Source organism: Dioscorea cayenensis, chromosome 1 (genome assembly GCF_009730915.1).
Source record: "Dioscorea cayenensis subsp. rotundata cultivar TDr96_F1 chromosome 1, TDr96_F1_v2_PseudoChromosome.rev07_lg8_w22 25.fasta, whole genome shotgun sequence".
Classification (NCBI taxonomy): Eukaryota; Viridiplantae; Streptophyta; class Magnoliopsida; order Dioscoreales; family Dioscoreaceae; genus Dioscorea; species Dioscorea cayenensis.
Window position 1 is genome coordinate 26,190,125 of NC_052471.1, and position 7,423 is coordinate 26,197,547.

The 7,423-nt window shown below is 33.3% G+C and overlaps 1 long non-coding RNA gene across 1 annotated transcript; it reads right to left on the minus strand.

The window, feature by feature from the left end:
* Nucleotides 1-2,797: 2,797 nt before the first annotated feature.
* Nucleotides 2,798-4,247, minus strand: LOC120265126. Its single transcript, XR_005537609.1, has 3 exons — nt 4,228-4,247; nt 3,328-3,446; nt 2,798-2,931 (listed from the first exon to the last, which is right to left on the minus strand). It is a non-coding gene; the product is annotated as an uncharacterized LOC120265126 (long non-coding RNA).
* Between the last annotated feature and the right edge of the window lie 3,176 nt (nt 4,248-7,423).

A 7,423-nucleotide genomic window follows, 5' to 3' on the forward strand; every position in this document is an offset into this window, starting at 1 on the left:
GCTACATGTATAATAATCTAGTTAAAACAAAAGGAATTCTATAATATAGATACATTCTAAAACCAAAAATTGCAAGGATGACAGGGAATAGATCAAACAAATAATCAGACAGTTCAGAACAATATACTTGATCAGAATCAAGAGAGAAACATAAAAAGAGAGGAAGACACCAACATCAGATTCTAATTATGTATTTAGAGAAACTAGAAGCTGTTGGGACGCAGTGGACGCATTGTCAAACCATATTAAGATAATAGAATCAGTTCCAAGATTTGATATAACATAGTCAAGAAAACAAACTGGTGAAATCATAACCAACTAAGCTTACACCAAAAAAATGATATCTTGTAGGATGCAAACACGGGTCAGTATGAGCTTATGGAGCAACAGAATCGTGCAGTGGGAAATGGAAAACTGAAGATAAAGTCAGTTCGATCAAAAGGTATATATAATATATATTTTCAATAAAAAGTGAAACTCACATCAAGTATTTCTATATCATCTCATGTATTCGAAGGAAAAAAAAACCAAATCAGCAAAACATCAATACATTCCTTAAACCTAAGAAGCAGTAGGGAAAAATATCCTATCCACTTGCAGCGAAAAGCACACACACTACTCATATATATAATTATAAATACATATTCACATATTATATTACCTGAAATACATCAGTGGAGCAACAATTGAAAGAAAACATCTAAAAAGACATCAAAAAAGGGGAATAAATCAGAACCATCTGCAGACATCACCCTCCCTCACACATCATCCGCATCACTAACAAATAAACTCAATAAATCCCCAAATAAATCCCCATGGCCAAATAAATAAATAAATAAAACTCAAATCTATAGAACTAATTGATCATCACCAAGCCCGCATATCAAACCTCTTATTTTGGTTATTAGGTTTACAAGTAACTCCACAATACGATCTCCATCACTAGTATGCGAATAAAAAATCTTTGTATACTCGCATGAAACAATAAATAGTAAATCTCAATGCAAAATCAAATACATATATAGCTTCAAAAACAAGTGAAAATTAAGCAAGAAAAACTAACCCTTAAATCAGAACCCTTTCACTGTTCACCTCCTTAAAATTAACCCTGCTTAAATCAGAACACTTTCACGGTTCACCTCAGTAAAATTAACCCTTAAACTAGTAACAATAGCAAAACTCACAATCACAAGAGTAGAAAATAACACAAGGGTACAATGATTTTAAATACGTTACCTGTGCAGACCGACTAATTCCTCTCAAATCAATGGCTCCTGGTCTTGATTGGTGATCCAATTCACTCTTTACTTTCCAGAAGCTGTTCCTGAACCAGTTTGATCTCATTGCTGATCCAACATTCCTTATGAAACCATGAAGACTAGACGGCCGACTACATGGCATAGGTTTTGCATCTTCAAAATCAGCAATTAAAATCTTCCTAGAATCCACATCAAGAAAACAGGAAGTCGTCTTTTGACCATTTGGCATCACTACTCGAGCTAGTAACACCTCTTCCACATACTTCACATGTTTTCCAACCTTAGACTTATGCAATGTCCTGTTATCTGCTAAAAGAAAGACCACATGATCATCTCTTTCTTCCTTTTCTAATTGCACCAACCAAAACGGATGCTTCTCTCCTTTGATATGCAAATCACTCAAGGCCTTCTCCACAAGAGAAATTTGGTTCTTGATAGTATCTATGAATTGTTAACGCCTACTGATAGCGGCGTCCTCTAAAGATAAACTCTGATGATCTCAAACCAACAGCTCTCTCAAATGGCACCAACTGCATAGACAAACCTGTTATGTTTTTCATCCAAACACATTAAGGTGCTATTTTTCAGAGAATATCTTGATTTCAAACAGGTGTTCAGAGAGAGTGGAAGCAAACACACATGCCATTTATTGTGTGCATGGAAACAAACAGATAGCATGGATCACCCACAGATAATTTAAATCAGAGTATCAAATTTTGCATAAGTAGGAGGATCAAACTAACATTCCTAATCAAGTAAAATAAAGCAAAAATTAATTAAGGGAATGGAAACAGAGAACACACCAACCATCACTAAGAATCAGAGCATCAATCTTCACGTAAAAACTTGCCATGGAACACATTATGCAAACTTAAGGAGAACGGTATTTTAATTTTTTTCCTTTATACAAAACTCACATCTTGGATTAAATTTACAAAACTAGATATCATAAAAAAAAAATGAAAACAACTAGAGAAAATAACATTGGAATAACAACAAAGATGTTTTAAAATTAACTAGTAATCTCAGGTACTTGTCTTCCAAGCCAAAAGTGCAATGTTCTCCCTTTCGTACCTTGAGAAAGTACTGGACCAGGTCAGGTCTCCCAAGATAGCATGTAAGAACTGGGCTTTCTCTCAGACTATATACCTTTGAGATTTGTTCTTCCTCTTCATCTAGATTCACTCCTTCACTCCTTATTCTATCCTTGACATGCAATTTATTATGCGCATGGAAACAAACAGATAGCATGGATCACACACAGATAATTTAAATCAGAGCATCAAATTTTGCATAAGTAGGGAGGATCAAACTAACATTCCTAATCAAGTAAAAATAAAAACAAAAAAATTAATTAAGGGAATGGAAACAGAGAACACACCAACCATCACTAAAAATCAGAGCATCTATCTTCACATAAAAACTTGCCATGGAACACATTACATCTTTAGGGTTAGGGTTTCAAGAAACAATACAGTAATCTGGCACTTCTTCCCCTACTGGCCACCTCTCTCAGTTGACCGCCATCATCGCTGCCCATACTTCCTCCAACCACTCTCGTCGATGGATGCAGTGCTTCGTCTTCTTGAATCTTATCAGACAAGCCACCCACAGTAGAGTAGCTAACATTGCCAAGATCTTCATGGAGAATGTTATAAACAACTAGATCAACCTGGAACCAGAACATTCAAAATATATAAACTAAAAATCAAAAACTAAGTGCAAGTCATGACTATCACTAGACATGAGTAAATAACCATTTAAAAATATGATCATGAACATTGAAATACAAATGAACAAGGACAACATATTGAAATAATTGCAGTTCCCGGTTAATCTAATTCATGATTTTGCAAAAACATTGTAATGCCAAACAAGTCATCTGTGAAGGAAAATACACAAGAGTCAGCAAAATTTATCATAAAATGGTTTGAAAAATGTGAAGTCACATGTCTCCCTCGAAAATTTATAAATTGGCCTTTTTTCATAATTTGTCTTCGAACAAGCTACATATTCAAAAGAATTTTGAAAAGTAATTCACATTTTAAGGAAGAGACAAAATACTTACAACATTCATTCTCGAGTGGCTGGAGAACTTCTCCTATAATTTGTCCAACATTGTGCCGGGATTTAGATCATCTTCAGTTTTGGCAAACTCTTTTTTTGCATTTCTCAAGTTCTCCCTCACTACAATAGTACAATTCCAAAGTAGAAACAATCAATTCCATTGGCACCAACCACAATAGTTAGAGAGCTACACATTGACTGTTTGACAAGCTTCACAAGAGTCCCAACCCCTCTAAGAAAGCTTTCTCATAACATAAAAATCAATGAATGAGCAACTCTATAGGAAACAAATTAATCCTTTGACAAACAAGACAGCTTGAATTAACCATATCAAAAGTTGATTTCTAAGATAGCGCTTGCAAAAAGTCAGTTGCTACATGAAAGTTAAATCATGGTACGAGTGGACCCGCAAGTTGAGAAAACAATGAAAAACATCACATGAATCATGACTTATGTGATGTTTAACATTTCAGTCTCCAACAGAGGAACCTTACAATTTATAGCAACATCACATGAGTTACAACATTCTCATCTTATCAACATCATACATAAATATCACAACTTTCCACACTTAATATCTTCTAAAAATAAGGCCAATCTAAGAAAAGCCCAATCTCAAGCTTCTAGAAAAAAAACAATTAGTTCTTCAATTCCAAACTAGTATGAGCGACCCAAGACCTAATCAAATAGCACAACCACCACAAAAAACACTAATTTTTATACATCTCCATCATTTACGAGTATCAAACAGACCAAGCTCATAAAAAAATTAAAACCCTAGGCCATCTCAAAACCTAATAAAACAGAGCAAAAACATCAAAAACCCAAATAACATCTTTGATCAGCCAAATCCATCCGTGACATCCAACAAAATCTTAGAAAAAGAAAGAAAAAAAAACACCGAAGGAGGAGAGAGAGAGATGATCGTCTTCGATTGGGGCTTTCTACTTGGGTCCTCTTCGTTCTCCAGCCACTATTGTTCTGATTTACAACTCGAGGTCTGTCTCGGTGGGGAGGGATGAGGATCAAAAACAATGGAGTTGGTGGGATTAGGGCAGAATCAAAGGAAAGAGGCCAAATAAGGTTGTGGGATTCGTTGGGATCTAGACGGGGTTAAATCAAATAAAAATAAAAATGTTTTCAAAATTTTACCATTAGACCGTTTAAATAAAATAAAATCAGAAAACATTAGATTTTCAAAAATTTGAAATAAAAAATTCTTTCCATTGAAATATTTTTTTTTAAAAAAAAAGAGAAATCCTCAACTAGGTAAGGTCAAAGAAGCCAAAAATAAATAGGTCGAAGAAGCCAAAAATAAATAAATAGATAAACAAAAATAAATAGATAAACAACAACAACAATAATAAGAGTAAGCCAAATTCTGAGACACATTTTCCATAAAGTCTTAACAGTGACAACGACCAACAACAACAACAATAATAACAAGAACAAGCCAAATTCTGAGACACATTTTTCATAAAGTCTTAACAGCGACCACCATACTTCTAAGAAAAACCATTCTAATAATGCTAAAGAAAAGTTATCATTTCCCGTTTGTTCTCCAACTTAATAATCTGAAGCAAACCACAATGTAAGGCAAACAAATTATCACCTATATTAACAAGAGGAAAAGACAAACGAATGAAATGGAATGACACCAATTGAATTCTGATGTATCTCAACAATCTGTAGTGAGAAGTTCCAATTTCCCTAAATAACAGAAGCAAACTACTACGTGAGCCAAACAAGTTATCACCTATCTTAACAAAAGAAACAAACAAATGAAAATCAATGATATCAAGTACGAATTATGATTTATAACAAGAGTATTTAGTAATAACTTTAGTGAGGTAAACAGTTAGTTAGCAATAGTAGTCACCCTGCACATTCTCAAGCATGAAACTAATGGATTGGAAAATTCTAGGAAGTAAACTTACAAAACCAACACATCTCATCACCTAGCAAACAAGAATACGAAAGACAGATATAAAATTTGAACTTCACTCCACAAAGTTATACCCAAATCCCTTTATGCACAATAAAAAAGGCAATGGATTTCATCAAAATTTTCAATCCAACTAAAACACAACCAACTATTCTTGGGCTACTAAAATCAAACAAGTATATCAAAACAGAGAAATATATGGACTAGGGATATAGAACACTTCTACAACGATCTTCAATTAACAACAGATTTTCTCTACACAAATAACACTGAATATGACTCCCAACGATGAGTGAACCATAAAAAAATTAATTAATTAATTAATTATTTAAAAAATAATAATAGAAAGATAGAGATGGCATATCAAGAGGGATTCATCACATATCCAGTGAACTAAATCAAGGAAAAAAATCACATAACAAAACAAGGGAAATCACCATTATCAGCATTTCTCATTACATACAATCAGGAAACTAAAAGATTAAGAGATGACTAAAACAAATTCGTTACAACATACTGAGTTCTAGAAATAAGAAAAACCCAGATTTTAAAAAAACACAAGTTCCACAATCTGACATTACTAATAACAACCCAAAGTTGAAAAATTCCTATAATAAAAACACCCTGCAGTCAGACTATTTTTTGCTAAAACAGTGGTCTATGGTTGAAAAGAAAAAAAACTTTGATTGGAGAACCAAAACCCACTTCAAAAGAAAGGGGCATAAGCACAATTTCCACATTGCTAATAACAAATCAAAGTTGAAAAATTCCAACAATAAAAATACCCTCCTGTCATATTATGTTTTTTCTTAAGGTGAAAAATAAACCATTTATTGGAGAAGCAAAACCCACATGAAAAGATAGTGGCATAAGCACAACTTCCACAAACCAACTTCTAACACACTGGATACTAGAAATCTGAAAAATTTGCCACCAAGAAATACATAAACAACAAGCAACTTGCAGTTAAATTATATTCTGATTAGTGTCATGAAACTCATTTCTAAAGATAAGAAAACCAAAACCTTAACGGAGCAGACACATGACCAATACATCTCTACTTTAAAAGCTAAATAAAACAAAATTACTGCAAACATATGTTCAATTAGACTAATGCATTATACATCAATAAAATCTAGCACAAAAATGAAGTGATCCAGAAACACACTACATAATATATCAAATTGAAGATTAGATTCTCTGCCATGGAAGCAAAATGATCATATCTCGAATCCACCCTCCCGATGTAAGTTACCTAACAAGCTCTATCAGTTAAGAGAACTCGGTTAAAACATTATTAATCTAATCAAATCAAATCAAATCTGTGAATATCTATCAGAATACCAATACTAATTTCTGCTAACTAATTGAATAGAAAGATTGCCTTCCATAGCAGATCCAACTAAAGCCATAACATCAACCAGCAAATCCTTCACAAACACAAACAAGTATCTTAATCATACAATAATAAAAGCACTATCAAACACAAGTCATTGATGCCTATAGATAACAATGTTTAGTGACAGTTTCAAAGTACTTAACCATTCATAATTACAAAGGAGGAGTACAAATAATAAATTGATCTTTAGAAAACATCATAGTGAAATATTGTCATTGCATTGATATCAAACCCCCTTTCTAAGGGTAAGAACCCATCAACAACCAACTTGTGCCATGATGATAACTACAACCTGATGTTTGAACATGCTAGCAAAAAATAGATCAAAAATAGATTGGGAAGGAATCAAGGCATTGTTGGACTATAGAAAAAATCGCTTTCAAAGAAATTAGCCGTTATGATATACATCAAAAACATATTATGGTGAATTCATGCTTTGTCCATGATGAATTACAGTCCCACCAACAGACACTCATTGCCATAGATAAAAACTCCCCAAATTTTGACGGAAGACAATTTCGACATAACACTAATTGCTCCTTTAGTTGCCATAATAGATCATATGACAAAAAAAGGTTACAGTGAGACCATATTTTGTGAGGTTAGAAGAAGCCCCATCTTAAGCTCTATCAGTTCTGGACACTAAGTTAAAAGATATTTAATCAAATCTCATATGTGAAAATAGATATATATGCCAAGTTCCAATTTCTACGAACAAGTGTCCAGACTACTTTCAAAAGAAAAAATCAATAA